Here is a 15,419-nt window from a genome sequence, read left to right on the forward strand (position 1 = left end):
TATGATCTCTGATTTTAATGAACAAATCAGATCTGAAAATAAAAGTGAAAAAATAAATACATAAGATGTATGTTGTTTGAATTAATTCATGTTGTTGTGTATATGTGATGCATGAACATTAAATATAATGACTTAAACATGAATTAAATCTGATTACATGTGATTAATTACAAAAACTCAGATATGAAAATATGTTTTAAGAACTGAAAGATTGTAATTAATATGTAATTAAAAAGAAATATGCAATGATCAAAACTTTCATAAGTCTAAACTTAATTGAGAATTAAGTGTTATGAAATAGAATTGTAACTCAATTAATTGACATTGCATAATTATTTGGGCATATGGGTTAGCTTGAATCAAGTTCCTAGGATTGGGTTAGACCTAAGGTTAGAATCATACATGGACAAATAGAATTAATTGATCAAATCTAATTAAGTAGTAACTAGATTAGGTCAAGAAAATTCTAGGTCAATTTACAATAGTTGTAGATGGATCAAGTCCGTGTCTTTGATTAGACCAAGATGGAACTTGATTTAGGCTCAGAGGTGTAGCCCGAGTCATTTGAGTAATCAAATCGAAATTGATTAACCAGTCGGTGTCTAAGGTAAGTTTGGCAGTTTTGACCGGTGGTTTTTAATTGGGAGCTACTCGCACTGATTCGTCTTTGTCGAGTTAATGGCATATCCCTTCCACTGATCTCACTTACCTGGCCGACATGGTCAATCACATTTTGATTGGATCACTTAATGATTCGAGTTAGCCCATGCCTATAAGGAAAATCAGTTTGACTGATTTAGGTGCCTCCTTAACCTGTTTGAGTCTAATCTGATTTGGTGAAGTCCGTGGGAGAAATTAGACTAACCGGATCTTCTTATCTATCCTAATTAAGAAATCCTCTAAAATTATTAGGTCCCTAAAATGAAATGGTTATGGGGATAACTAGGTCATAGCCTTCCATTAAGTTGGGTGACAATGGGTCCAATGTTTTGATAATTATTGGAGGCGCGACACGCCTGGTACTTATCAAGCATTGGAATTGTCATTCAATATATGATGAGTTAAGTGTACCTTCAATAGGCGGTCAGGTGAGCCGAGCCACTCTCGGGCTTGATCGTCTATTAGTTGATTATCTATTAGTTGATTAGACTTAACCCTATCATTTAATGGTTGGACCTGACTAGGATATTCGGTGGAGGCGCCACACGCCTGCCGAAGAACCTAGGGCAAAATTATCACTAGAAGTTGTTTGGTGAAGCAACTGGTTTAGAACCTACCAATAGGTGCATATGGGTTAGCCGAGCCACACTTGGGCCTATATGCGATCTATTGGGTTCTAGTGCCCACTAAAGAATTAGGAGTAATTTTTCGAATTGGAGGTAGAGGCTACCAATTTGTATAAAATAGTGGGAGTATCTTTAGACTAAAGTCCAAGTCTACTATGTTTAGTCAATTCATATACTAATAGCCAAATTTTCTTTTATGTAGAAATGGCCACAAGTTTGTCACTTCGCTCATTATTGGATAATGACAAGTTGACTGGTCCCAACTTCAATAATTGGTATAGAAAGCTAAAAACTCAGCATAGTCAGACCAAAAGGATTAAGGATGACCAAAGTCAGGCAGAATGCTTCTATTGTAAGAAGCAGAGGCATTGGAAGAGGAATTGTCCTCAGTACCTTACCTCACTTGACCCGAACAGGCTAAGCAAGAGAAAAGGGCAATCAGTTACTGATCAAGGTATTTATATGATAACACCTTGTAATTTCTCTATATGTGATAATTCGACCTGGATATTAGATACTGGAAGTCCGTTTAATATATGCAATTCGTTACAAGGACTTCAGGTCAATGAGAGATTTGAAAACAGCGAGAGATTTTTGAATGTTGGAGATGGAAGATCTGTTCCAGTTCTAGCTTTAGGAAATCTCAAACTTATTTTCAATTCTCATTTAGTTGTTTTGAGTGATTGTCACTATTGTCCTACATTCTTATTGAATGTAATTTCCGTAGGCCTTTTGGCCATGAACGGTTATGAAATTTCAATAAAAAATATTCTTGTGATATCATTATGAATGGTGTTACTGTAATGAATGGACAATTGAGCAATGGCATCTACTTGTTATCACAACCTGTTAATGTAATGTACACGTCAAGTAAGCGTCCTAGAATAGATAATGTCACGGATGTCTACCTTTGGCATCATAGACTAGGTCATATTAACAAGAACATGATGAACAGGTTAAGTAAAGAGGGAATCCTCAATGTTAATGATTGTGAATCATTGACAACCTGTGAGTCATGTCTTCTTGGTAAGATGACCAAATCACCTTTTACCGGAAAAGGTGAACGAGCCAGTGACTTATTGACCCTTGTACATTCTGATGTATGTGGGCCAATGAGCACAAATGCTAGAGGTGGGTATTCATATTTCATTACGTTTACAGACGACCTTTCTAGGTATGGTTATGTCTATTTAATGAGACATAAATCTGAATCATTTGAAATGTTCAAATTATATCATAATGAAGTAGAAAACAAACTGGAAAGAGTATTAAAACTCTTCGATCAGATCGAGGAGGTGAATACCTCACCAGTGAGTTTTTGACATATCTAGGAGAAAATGGGATTCTCTCTCAATGGACTCCTCCTGGTACACCATAGTATAACGGTGTATCAGAAAGGAGAAATCGAACTCTGTTAGACATGGTTCGATCCATGATGGGGTTTGCTGATCTGTCCATATCCTTTTGGGGATATGCTCTTGAGTCAGCCTGCTACATTCTAAATAAGGTTCCAAGTAAGTCTGTAAATAAAACACCACATGAGATGTGGACTGGACGTAAGCCGATGCTCTCTCACCTTAGGGTTTGGGGGTGTCCGGCGTACGTCAAACGTTTGAAGACAGACAAACTTGAACCAAAGTCTGACAAATGTTTCTTTGTTGGTTATCTTAAAGAAACTAAAGGATATTACTTCTACTTTGCTAAAGAACAAAAGTTGTTCGTAAGCAATAGAGCTGTTTTCTTAGAGAAAGAATTCCTTAGTGAAGGAACTAAAAGCCTAATGTTGAGCTTAGGAAAGTTCAACATGTAGAAGATTTGACACCATCTACTGAACTAGTTGAGTCGGATTTGATTAGATCAGATCCAGAACCCATATTAGATGCACCATTAAGGCGATCGGGTAGAGTACCACGTCAGCCGGACAGATACTACGGTTTCTTGGTCCGGGACAGGGATCCTATCGAACTTGATGAAAATGATGAGGATCCGATCACATATATGGATGCAATGCAGAGGTATGACTCTGATAAATGGCTTGGAGCCATGCAATCCGAATTGGAATCCATGAAGGTCAATGATGTATGGATATTAGTTGACCCACCCGAAGGGATTAAACCCATAGGGTGTAAGTGGATTTTCAAAAGAAAACGGGGCGCAGACGGAAAAGTAGAGACTTATAAAGCCCGTCTGGTTGCCAAGGGATATCGTCAACGTTATGGTATTGACTATGATGAGACATTTTCTCCTGTGGCAATGCTCAAATCCATTCGAATTATGCTTGCGATAGCAGCATACTTAGATTATGAGATCTGGCAGATGGATGTTAAAACCGCTTTTCTAAATGGAGATTTAGAAGAGGAGGTGTATATGATGCAACCTGAAGGTTTTATATCTGCAGATGAGTCTAAGGTGTGCAAGTTTCAAAAATCTATTTATGGATTAAAGCAAGCTTCACGGAGTTGGAACATACGATTTGATAAGGTGATCAAATCATATGGCTTCATTAAGAATGAAGAGGAACCTTGCATTTATAAATGGGCAAATGGTTCAGTTATTATATTTCTTGTTTTGTATGTGGATGACATTCTTTTAATCGGGAATGACATTCCTGCATTACAAGGAATAAAGGTTTGGCTATCATCTCAATTTGCCATGAAGGATTTGGAAGAAGCATCTTACATCCTAGGGATAAAGATCTATAGAGATAGATCTAAAAGATTGCTTGGATTATCCCAATCCACATACATTGATACTATACTGAAGAGGTTCAGTATGATTAATTCCAAGAAAGGCTATCTTCCAATGGGCCATGGAATTAACCTCTCTAAAAGGGATTGTCCGACAACCTCTCAAGAAAGAGAGAGTATGGATAGAATTCCATATGCTTCGGCAGTGGGATCTATAATGTATGCCATGACATGTACTAGACCAGACGTGGCATACTCACTAGGAGTAGTGAGCAGATACCAGTCTGATCCAGGTAGCAACCACTGGAAGGTTGTAAAAACCATCCTTAAGTATTTGAGAAATACTAAAGATCAGTGGCTGGTCTACGGTGATTCTGACTTAAAACTTGAGGGATATACCGACTCAAGTTTTCAGTCAGATCAAGATGATAGCAAGAGTGTGTCGGGATATATCTTTACTCTTAAAGGTGGGGCCATCTGCTGGAAGAGTTCCAAGCAGCATACAGTGGCAGATTCTACATGTGAAGCAGAATACATCGCAGCATCTGATGCAGCCAAGGAAGCCGTATGGTTGCGCAAGTTCATCACCGAGCTGGGAGTGGCACCTTCCATTGATGGTCCAGTTCCTATATTTTGTGATAACACTGGAGCCATAGCTCAAGCAAAGGAACCTAAAGCACATCAGCGGACCAAGCATATTCTGCGACGCTATCATCTGGTTCGAGAGATTATAGAACGAGGTGATATTGATCTTCAGAAGATTGACACAAAAGAAAATCTGGCTGACCCATTTACCAAAGTCCTTGGCATTAAAGAGTTCAACGAACACAAGTCGAAGATGGGTATTAGATACTGTGCCGATTGGCTTTAGGCTAAGTGGGAGTTGTTGGGAATTGTATCCTAAATGTCAATCGTCAGCATGTTGATGATTAAATGAATTGACAAATCAATAAAGTATTTTTTGGCATTATTCATCATTTTACATCTTCAAATGAACTCTTATATGATGAAGTCCTTAGGACTTATTAATGATAAAGGAGGATTTATCTTCGAGTCCTTAAACTTGTTCGCGACCAAATAATATGTTGTTACTAGGACGACAACATTATCGAGATTAGGTCGTTGTGTGACATATACATTGGTTGTCCTCTTAACCAAGGAGTGTGGAGACACTGGTATGCCATACAGGTGAAGTGTAGGAGTACATTTCACTGAACGTGACCAATTTCGGAACGCTCTACTGTCGAGAGATGTTTCGAGTGGATATGGGTATAAGTTTGGCCCTCTGACCTGAGACCGCAACCTGTGACTAGCAAGCAACTCACTGTACTTTGGTACCGGACTACCTGAATTTCTAATTCAGTGACGGAAGGTCACTGGGTGCAGTCAAGTACTTGCGTAGTCAGTTGTGAGTCAAGATGGAATTGACCCCTCCTGGAAACAGGAATAATGTCTTGTGATTAATTTAGCAAAACCTTGGCCAGGGTAATCCTAGTGAGGAGTCACGGGATATCTAAAGTTAATCACATAATGGATGTACTAATTATAGGGTTAACAGTGAGCTCTAAGTCATCCTGGCATTAAGAGTCAAAGGGATTGAATTATACAGTAACCATAGTTCAGGGTTCCAGAATATTTGCTTCGCATATATTCGGCCTATTCGGACATCGGGTACCATTGCTAGATGGTCACATCGATTAGTGTAGGAAGTCGTTCCTATACTACCGGCTTAGGTTCGAACCTATGAGGTCACACGCATAGAAGATTCCTGATTGATCAAGAAGGCAGATGAATGATTAAGAATCATTCAGAGGTAATTTGGTCAATTTGATTGGCAAATTATCTTATAAAATAATTAAAGTAATTATCGAAGGATTAATTAGTAATTAGATTGCTAATGAACTCAATTGGATTGAGTAATTAGACTAAGGATGAGCCAAATTGAATTAGATTCAATTTTGGGCTCAATCAGGGTTTTTGACCTGATTGGATTAGGTCTGAATCAAGAGGACTTAGGTTGACCAAATTAAATTAGATTAAATTTGTGCTTAATTAGGGATTGACCTAATTGGATTAGGATCAACCCATGGTAATTGGATCATTCTAATTGTTAGGATTTAATTAAATTAAATGGGTTTGATCTGAAACTATTCGGATCTTGAAATCCACTTGTCACATATCCATACATGGCGCCATAAATTGATTTTTAATATGATTAAAAATTAATTTAATTTATTTAATGGTGCCATAGGACACTTGGCAACATCAGGGACCTCTTTCATCATTAGATGGGTCGAAATGGAGAGATAAATTCATGAAAAGAATTGGATAAGATCAAATTCTCTCTCTTCATGATATATGTCATCCTTATCTTTATCTCACTTTTAATTAAGGTTGAATTTCGAATTTAATCACCACAAAATCACCACGTGACCCTCTAATCTGATTGGGGGCATGGGAATTTCGAAATTGAAAGAGGGAAGTGGCAACATGATGAATGGTTTAGATTAGATCAAGCTTCATCATGTAATGGCACATGAACTTGAATTTTGAATTCAAAATTCAAAACCCCACAAAATCCTCCACAAATATGGGATGGTTGGCATGAAGTTAGGTGGGAGAGCAACATTAAAAGGACCTCCATCAGCTGGTGGTCGAATTCAAGGAAAAAAAGAGAGAAAAAGAAGAAGAAAAAAGGGAAAAGAAAAGAGAGGAATCCTAGTTCATGCATGGAAAAATTCTGCATTCAATCTAGCTGACTTCTTCCTCCTCTAAGTCCATCGTGCCATTAGTGTTAGGGGTCCCTGATAAGAGTCTTTAGATCAGATCTAAATCCTCTTCAATCCCTTTAAACCTTTCCTCCAAGTTCTTCCAAGAAGGCGGATCAAAAGTTGATAGCGTTGGAAAGATCAAATTTCAGCCTCAAGAAATTCTGCGCAAGCTAGCACTTTCGCAGGATTGGATCACTTCAAGAACTTCGCGTGGACTTCTCGTAGAGGCCATTCGTGTGCGTGGCTGCGAAGTCGAGGATCAGATCCACAAGCTTCATCCATCATAAAAGGTATTAATCCTACATTAATCTTTTATTATGGTGTCGAGATCTAGGTCCGATTCCCCGAGCTTTTATCCTCTTTTAGGGCTCCTCACGGAGATATCTCCAGAATCTATTCAATGGATATTCGGAGATTAATTGGAATAGAGTTTTTAAGTTTCAGATCTGATAGTTAATCATGCATGAAAGTTTTAGCATAATTTTAAACGATTCCGGCATAATCCTATGTGTTCTTAATGTGCTGATTTCTAGATTTGATCTTGTAAGCATGCATGAATTAAATTGTTTGATTCATTTTTCTGCTGCGTTTTTGAAACTTAAAAAGAACTACGTATGGCTTGATCCCTCTTATGAAGGGGTACGTAGGCAACCCGATCAGGTTCAGCCGTGGTTTTCAAAAAAAAAAAAATCAGCATGCTTAACACCGAAGAACCTAGGATTCACTTTCAGTTTTGACTCTCCATGACAAGGTCTTCCGCATCCTTGTCTAGTTCAGATCTCACCTAGTAATACAAAAGTTCTCTTAAAACAGGATTTGTTTCCTTGAACATGCTTGCAGGCCACAACTCCATTCACCTGCTTGGATATGCTCAATCTGTAGGAGATATTTTGGACATAGGAGAACCATAAGACCAAATGCTAAGAAATTGTACTCTCTGTTTCTGAACCGAACCAGCATGGCCTAGGAAGTGTTTGCATCAAAGGTCTGCACTTGTCAAAAGGGATTCATGAGGGAGCCCAATGAGGTTAGACCTAGTAGAGGAGAATTTCACGAAAACCCTTCAACTTGTGTATGTGAAAATTCCAAGAAAGAATCAGCAACCACCTATCACTTTCAGCCAAAGATTGGAATTGAAAATGGGAAGTCTAATTCAACTAGAAGTATTGGGGAACCGACAGACAATCCTTCTAGTGATGAGGAGTCAGATTGGAGGGACTATGATTATGGAGAAAATACACCTCTAGGGGGCTCACTCAATGGAACAGACCAGGAGTATGACCTCTTCATCAGATCTGAAGTTCCAGACTTGCAAGAAATGCTTTCAGACTAGAAAATTAGGGATACAAATTCATGTCATACAAGGGTTATAAATTTAGGGATGGAGGCAGTTAAAATTCAAAAGATTTTATGCCAACAAATCAAGCAGATTTGAACAAATCATTCCATATTCCATATTGAACCAAAAGCAATTGATGATGCATGGTGCAATACCTCGAGCGGAGACGGGCCTGGATCGATCGGGACTTGGGGCCAGTCGGTCGACGCCGGAGAGGAGAGAGGAGGAGAAGATCCTCGGACGGAGGCAAAGCTCGATCAAGGCTTGAGGGTAAGAGAACAAATTAAAGAAGGAAAAAAACCCACGAACACCCGAAGAAAAGGAGGAGAAGGAGGAGAACAAGCGAGAAGGAGGGAGAGGAGGAAGGAGGAGAAAAATACCTCGAGCAGAGAGTGACAAGAACCCACCAGGAGACCTGCCCTAGGAACCCTTGAATCAATTTGCTATACTTGCCCCGAGATCGCTAGAAAAACAAGTTGTAGGAGATCAGATTAGAACTCTAAGGAAACTAAGTCCTTAAAACCCTAATCCTTGAAGACGCCACAAAGGTTGATCACTCCCTTTGATAAGTCAGAATTTTGTATTCTAATCCAAGAACACAAAAGAGCATAGCAAAGCTTGCCAACACTTTAATTCATTCATAATAATCCCTTGGTTACATATGGCAGCCTTTATATAGGCTTCAAACTAAGCTATTGGAAAGGACACCATCCTCTTTCCAAGGCAATAAGTAAAAAAACGTTTTCCAAGTCACAACTTCCAAGTTACAACTTCAAAATAATAAATGACACAACTTTCAAGGTTCCTAACTACGAAGTACATGAATAACTTAGGAAAAACGAGTTGACAAGTCAAAACTTCATGTACAAGTAATTAGGAACACAACAAGACTCAAGCCCAAAAGTACCCACGAAAAATGGGCCTAAATAGCATCTCCACGTGGATCAACCTTGTTTAATGGCTCCAAACTTTGTTCTTCAGCATTTACTATGTAAAGATAAGTGATCAATCTTGGTGAAGCCTTAGAGTCTTCTAGAGCAGCCTCCTTCTCTTGAATTTCCATGACTAGTCCATATAAAGCTTCTTTCATTTGTTTTGCCCTTGCTCTAGTCATTGGACCTCCAATTCCTTGTAATGGATCTTTGGAATTAGCTTGAACCATTCGGCCAGCCCCTTGATCTCTATCAGAGAGGGTTGGGGTCGGTCGGTCGACGCCGGAGAGGAGGGAGGAGGAGAGGAGGTAGGAGTCGGACGGTCCGCGTCGGAGAGGAGGTAGGAGTCGGACGGTCCTCGTTGGAGAGGAGGAAGATGGGGGCTAAGGCAGCGCCGGAGAGGAGGAAGACGAAGGCCAGGGCAGCGCCGGAGAGGAGAATGAGGGGGGGCTCCAGGAGTAGCTAGGGCAAGTATGCGGGCTCGGGGTCGGCCGCTGGGTTTGAAGGGGGCTTCGGCGATGCTTATAACCGTCGTTTTAGCGTTTCAATTAATGACGCTTATACGCGTCGTCTTAGGCCACAAAAACAACGCTTTAAAGCATCGTTCAGCTTTGGGCCTACGACGATGCTTTTAAGCGTCGTCCATTGTTTGAAATTGCTGATGCTCATTTAAAGCGTCGGCAAAATTTGATGCGGGAGCAGAACTTACCGACGCATCTCCCTAGCGTCGGCATTTAAGCGTCGAATTTTTTCTCTTTTACTGTAGTGTAAGAGATTAGCCCAAAGTTGTATGCTGAGTGATTGTTGATCCCCTATTTGATTTTGATGAGTCCAAAATACTTGAGTATATTTCATATTGTACTAATGAATTCAAGTGAGTGTTTTAGATAAAATACTTTTAAACTTAAAAGAATGCCTTAGAAAATAGTTCAAGAATTTTAAGTTGAGTTTTACTCATGTTTGGAACTATTTAAGTCTTTGCCTTGCACTCGAGTTGACTCCCAGAATTCTCGAGTCGACTCTAGCACATGGTTACTGTCTGGCACTTTCTTGAGCCAACTCCCAGATAAGGCGAGTCGATTCTTACAAAAATAACAGAGAGCAGTTTTTTCAGAGTGCAGAGCGCGAGTCGACTCGAACTATTCACGAGCCGACTTGTACGGAAAAGACAGAGAGCTGATTTTCAAGTCGCAAAGCGCGAGTCGACTCTAATTGTTCACGACCCGACTCATACAGAAAAGACAGAGAGCTGATTTTCAAGTTGTAGAGCACGAGTCGACTCCAACTGTTCACGAGTCGACTCGTATAGAGAAAGACAGAGAACAAGTTTTCAAGCTACAGTGCGCAAGTCGACTCCCAGAAGTTTTGAGCCGTCTCTCGCAAATTGAAGCCGCAAGGTAATTTCTTCAGCACAGTGGCCGAGTTGACTCGAACTGTTCACAAGTTGACTCTTATAGAAAATAGCCGAGAGCATTTTTCCACAGACCAAAATGCGAGCAGACTTCGAAATTACTCGAGTCATCTCCTGGAAAAGAGCTGGTATTTCACTTTTGAAGATGCCATGGGCGAGTCGACTCTCGACTCCTTCGAGCCGACTCTTTCAGGATCGACAGAGAGCCTATTTGTAAGAATTCGAATTCGAGTCGACTCCATACTTTCTCGAGGCATCTCCTGCTTCTGCCGAGCTGACTCCAAGATGGGCGAGCCGACTCCGATCCCAACGGATACTTTGTTAGGATGCGCAGTTTTGTCAGAACGGCTTTTTTCTTCTCTCTAACGGCTAGTTTTTAAGGAGTTAAGTTAAGAGAGGTGATTCTAAGTGAAAAGAAGGAGAGAATACACATTCCAGAGAGGGCATTCAAGTAAATCAACCACCAAAGAAAAGTTAGAGTCTTTCAAAGCGGAAAAGAGGAGTTATTGCATTCCAAATGATTTCAGACCACTCCTTCCATTAAAGGCTCATTGAAATGATCCTCAACTACCAGCATATTCAAGAGAGGATTCAGTAAAGCAGAAGCCAAGTCCTGCATCAGCAAATTCTGTTTGAGGGCTTCTTCCTTTACATTTAGTTTACATTGCTATATTTGATTGTTTAGAAACTTGTAACCTTTAAACTCTATTTCTCTGATATTTGTTACTTGATTGAATCAAGGGGTTAAGATTTATTGGTGAGCCCGTAAAACCAACTGGGTTGTTTGTGAGCCCAGAAAAATAAACGGAGAGGTTAGTCGGTGAGCCAGGAAAAACCGACCAGGTTCGTTGTGATCCTATGAAAACAACAAGTTGGGTTGTGAGCTTGTAAAACAACCGGGTTGTAATCTTAGGATTATAGTGAACTCCCAAGAAAAGCTTGGGGAGTGGACATAGGAGCAAGGTCGGCTCCGAACCACTATAAAAACCTTGTGTTTGTATTGTGGTTTATCTTGCTTTACTTCTTTACTGCTTTCTTATAGATTACTTAATTATATTTGTTTAAAATCAAGAAAGCTTTCATAATTCTCAATAGATAAATTTAAAGAATCTAATTTTAATTAGAACACAATTCACCCCCCCTCTTCGGTTGTCTTTTGGGCAACATTGTAGATCTCGAAAAGATACCCAATTCAAAAAAAGATAATATCAATCGGGCATCGTATGATCGAAGTATGGCCTCCCGAAGTTTGGCCTGTGTCACGCCCCGAATTCGGAACATGACACGGCCGTGCTATTGCAAGACAATAACATGCAGCCACTTTAAAACTTCAAATCAATTATGAACAATTATATTCTTGAATGTCTTCAAATATTTCATCAGTAGAAGATTGATTACAAAGCATTTAAAAAATGACAGCATTTAATTTTTCATTTTCTTTTCCCCATAACTCTGAAGCATGTCACGCTCCTTGTTCTTAGCATCTTCTATTCATCTGTAAGAATATAAGTAAATTGGTGGGAGTTATAAAGCTCAGTAAGTAATCATGCATAATCTTATCCGATCAAGCATAATATTTTTCATACTAGTGCATTATTTTAAGAAACTAACAGTTGTAACAAAGTAAGTAGTTCCTACAACATATAATCAAATCAGACGTAAACCTTTTGTCTTTATTTCATGCTTTGAAATCCGTACTTATCATTATTCTTGCTTTGAAATCCGTACTTATCATTATTCATGCTTTGAAATCTGTGTTGTCATTATTCTTGCTTTGAAATCCGTACTATCATTATTCATGCTTTGAAATATGTGCTGTCATTATTCTTGCTTTGAAATCTATGCTTGTAACAAAGTAAACATTTCATATAAACCAACCAGTCATAAAACTATGCAAATCCATCCATGCAACTTCATAAATATGATTATGCATCATAAAACTTTTGCCATTATTCCATACTTTGAAATTCATACTCTCAGATGGTAGTGTAGCTATGGCCGCTCTTATTCCCACGGCAAGATCTTTACCACTGCAGGGTCATCTTCCAGTTACTATTACCCACTGGTGGGGGTCGTAAAGCCAAGTTATTTTTACCCACTGGCTGGGGTCGTATGTCTAGTTACTGTTACCCACTGGCGGGGGTCGTACATAGCAATCTGAGAGTTCTTTAAAACATATCATGCTTTTCATAAATCTTTTCTCATAGATACATTGGAAAGTGAATAATGGCATCATGCTAAATAAAATTCATGATCATGCTGAAAACTTTATTTTTCTTTCCATGCATCTTTCTACATCATCATAATCATGTATAAATAATATAATAATCATGATGGATGCTATTTATCCAAAATCATGCAATCATTTGCTAGCACATGTTGGATCCTAATTTTGTAAAAAATATAAATAATCATATACAATTTCATAATCAAATAGTCACAAGTATTTGATAAAACATAAGATTATATCAGGGTTACTTACATTTTCCACAATTCATATACATAATTCCAATTCCATAAATAATACTTTTTCATCATATAAAACGTGATACATGATCCATAATAAGATTAAGATAGGTTACTTACATTAATTTGCTCACTAAATGCCAATTCTCTAATACCTAGCAAGATCATTAAATTACATGTCACTTGCACATTTCTATTTATGTATAATCTTAAAGACTTTTATAGCCCATCCATAGGACTCAATTTTATTTTCGGATCCATAGCTTAATTCAATTTCTGGTTCAGGCCCATGGCCCAATTCAATTTCTAGTTCTGGTCTAATCTACTTTCTGGTTCGGATTTGATTCTATTTCTCGTTCAGGTCTGGGTCAATTGCATATGGGTTCAGATCTGACCCAATTTTTGGTTCAAGTCTGAGTCAATTGCATACTAGTTCAGATCTAACCCGATTTCTAGTTCAGGTCTGGGTCAATTGCACACTGGTACAGATTTGACCCAATTACTGGTTCAGGTCTGGGTCAATTGCATACTGGTTCAGTAAATTCTGGGTTTAAGAACATTGGGCTCGAACTAGAGCCTAGCCCGGCCTCGAGCTTCTAAAGCTAAATTTATTTGAAGCCCACTCCGAAATCAGGCCCAATACGGCCCACAACAACTTTTATTTTATTTTTCTTTCTCCTTTTTCCTTCTTTTCTTCTTTTTCTTTTCTTTTATTTCTTCTTTTTCTTTTCTTTCTTCCCTCTTCTTCCTTCCCGAACCTTCCCTTCCCTTCTTTTCTTTCTTCTTTTTCTTTTCTTTCTTCTCCTCCCTTCCCGAACCTTCTTCTCCTTCTTCTTTCTTTCCCGAGCTCCTCCCCCTCCTCTTCTACTCTCCTCCCATGAGGCAAGGAGGCTTGATGAAGCGCTCGGGCGGAGGCCGGCCCGAAGCTGGCGGCGCTTGCGGCGGCCGCAGCCCAACCTGCAGCAGCCGCGGCCCGGCTGGCCGCTCTCCTTCTCTACCTCCGGTGGATGAGATGGGGCACGACACCCATCGAGAAGAAGGAACCGGCCGAAGCCGGTGGTGAACGCAGGGTGTGCGGCCATACCCATGGTGCCCGCACAGCCCACAGCCGGCTCTGCGACTGCTGCCCGTGGTCAACCCGATGGCGTCCACGACTGGAGGATAGAAGAATCCTCTTCACCTTCTTCTTCTCCAGTCACCTCCGATTGAGATCAAACCGGTTCCACCCATGGAAACCGGATTTGCATGAGCCGAGGACCCTTCCATGAATCATTAGACCTAGGGTTTTGATTGAAGGGGGAAAAGCCATGATCGGGTGAAGGAGAAAGATCTTCGGCCAATGTCAGATCACGGTCGATCACGAGTGAGATCTCCCTCCTTCCTCCACTGCATCTTATTCCTACCCTTCCTCTTCTTCTTCTATTTTGATTATTACACTAGATCGACCGAATGTAATTCATGAACAAGGGTGAAAGAAAATTTACCTAGCTCTGAGGAGCTGCGAGTCGTTTCCAGCGGGCTGCTGTGTCCGCTCCGGCGCCACTACTCTCGATCCGGCTCCATGCACAGAAGGAAGAAGGTGAGGAGTAGGAAGAGTGTAGTCGATGGGGTCCTGTACTCAAGACTCCATGGGTTCTTATAACCCTCCATCAACCTTAGAGGGGTGGGGGACCGCGGCTGTTAGGTGGTTATAACCGCCTCAACAGCTACCGCCCTCCACCTCCTTCCTTCCAAAATTTCCAGATGGACCGTCGGCTTTGGTCCATGCCGTCCATCTGGTCTGGGGTTTACAGCCTGCAACTCAGTTTTTCAATGTGACGAATCTTGCTCCTGAACCCTAGAGATTTGGCCTGCTCGTAGTAGCTAAAGTGGTCCATATTAAGTTTAGTGATCCTCCTAAATCATGGACAGTACCCCAAAGTAGCATAGTCATGTTATGTCTCGAATTTGGAGCATGACACATACAATTTACCCATCTTAATAGAAGAAAAAAGTCCTTGGATTTCTTTGGAGTCTATAGTAAATTTTATCTAGTTAGACTACTAGCTTCCAGCAATTTTCCATGATTTTCTATCTAATTAGCATTGACATTTATTGTATTAATCAAGTTATTTACTTGAAATTAATACTGACAAAAGAATACGAGATGAGTAAGAGTTGATAAATGTAAATATATTAATTACTCATCCTTTCCAAAAATTGATCTTACCCTTCAAATTATTCTAAACATCACATTCAGTTTGACTAGATAAGCATAAAAAATTATAGTCAAACAAGAAACAAATATAATTTGCGAAATGATTATGTCCTATTCCAACCAAACATCATCCCATGATTGAGGAAATTGGAGTGATGGTGGTATTGAAATGGTACCCATGCCGGCGAGCAACGAGGTGGAATCTCTTGGTAGGATTATTTCTTTCTTCGGCCTCCGCGCATCCTTTTGTAGCTAAATTGCCCTTGTCTCCACCTTTGGGCTTTCCCCATTTCACTATTTTACCCCGTTTCCAGGATTTCTTTTTGAAAT

This window comes from Phoenix dactylifera, unplaced genomic scaffold, assembly GCF_009389715.1.
Source record: "Phoenix dactylifera cultivar Barhee BC4 unplaced genomic scaffold, palm_55x_up_171113_PBpolish2nd_filt_p 001654F, whole genome shotgun sequence".
In the NCBI taxonomy this organism is placed as follows: Eukaryota; Viridiplantae; Streptophyta; class Magnoliopsida; order Arecales; family Arecaceae; genus Phoenix; species Phoenix dactylifera.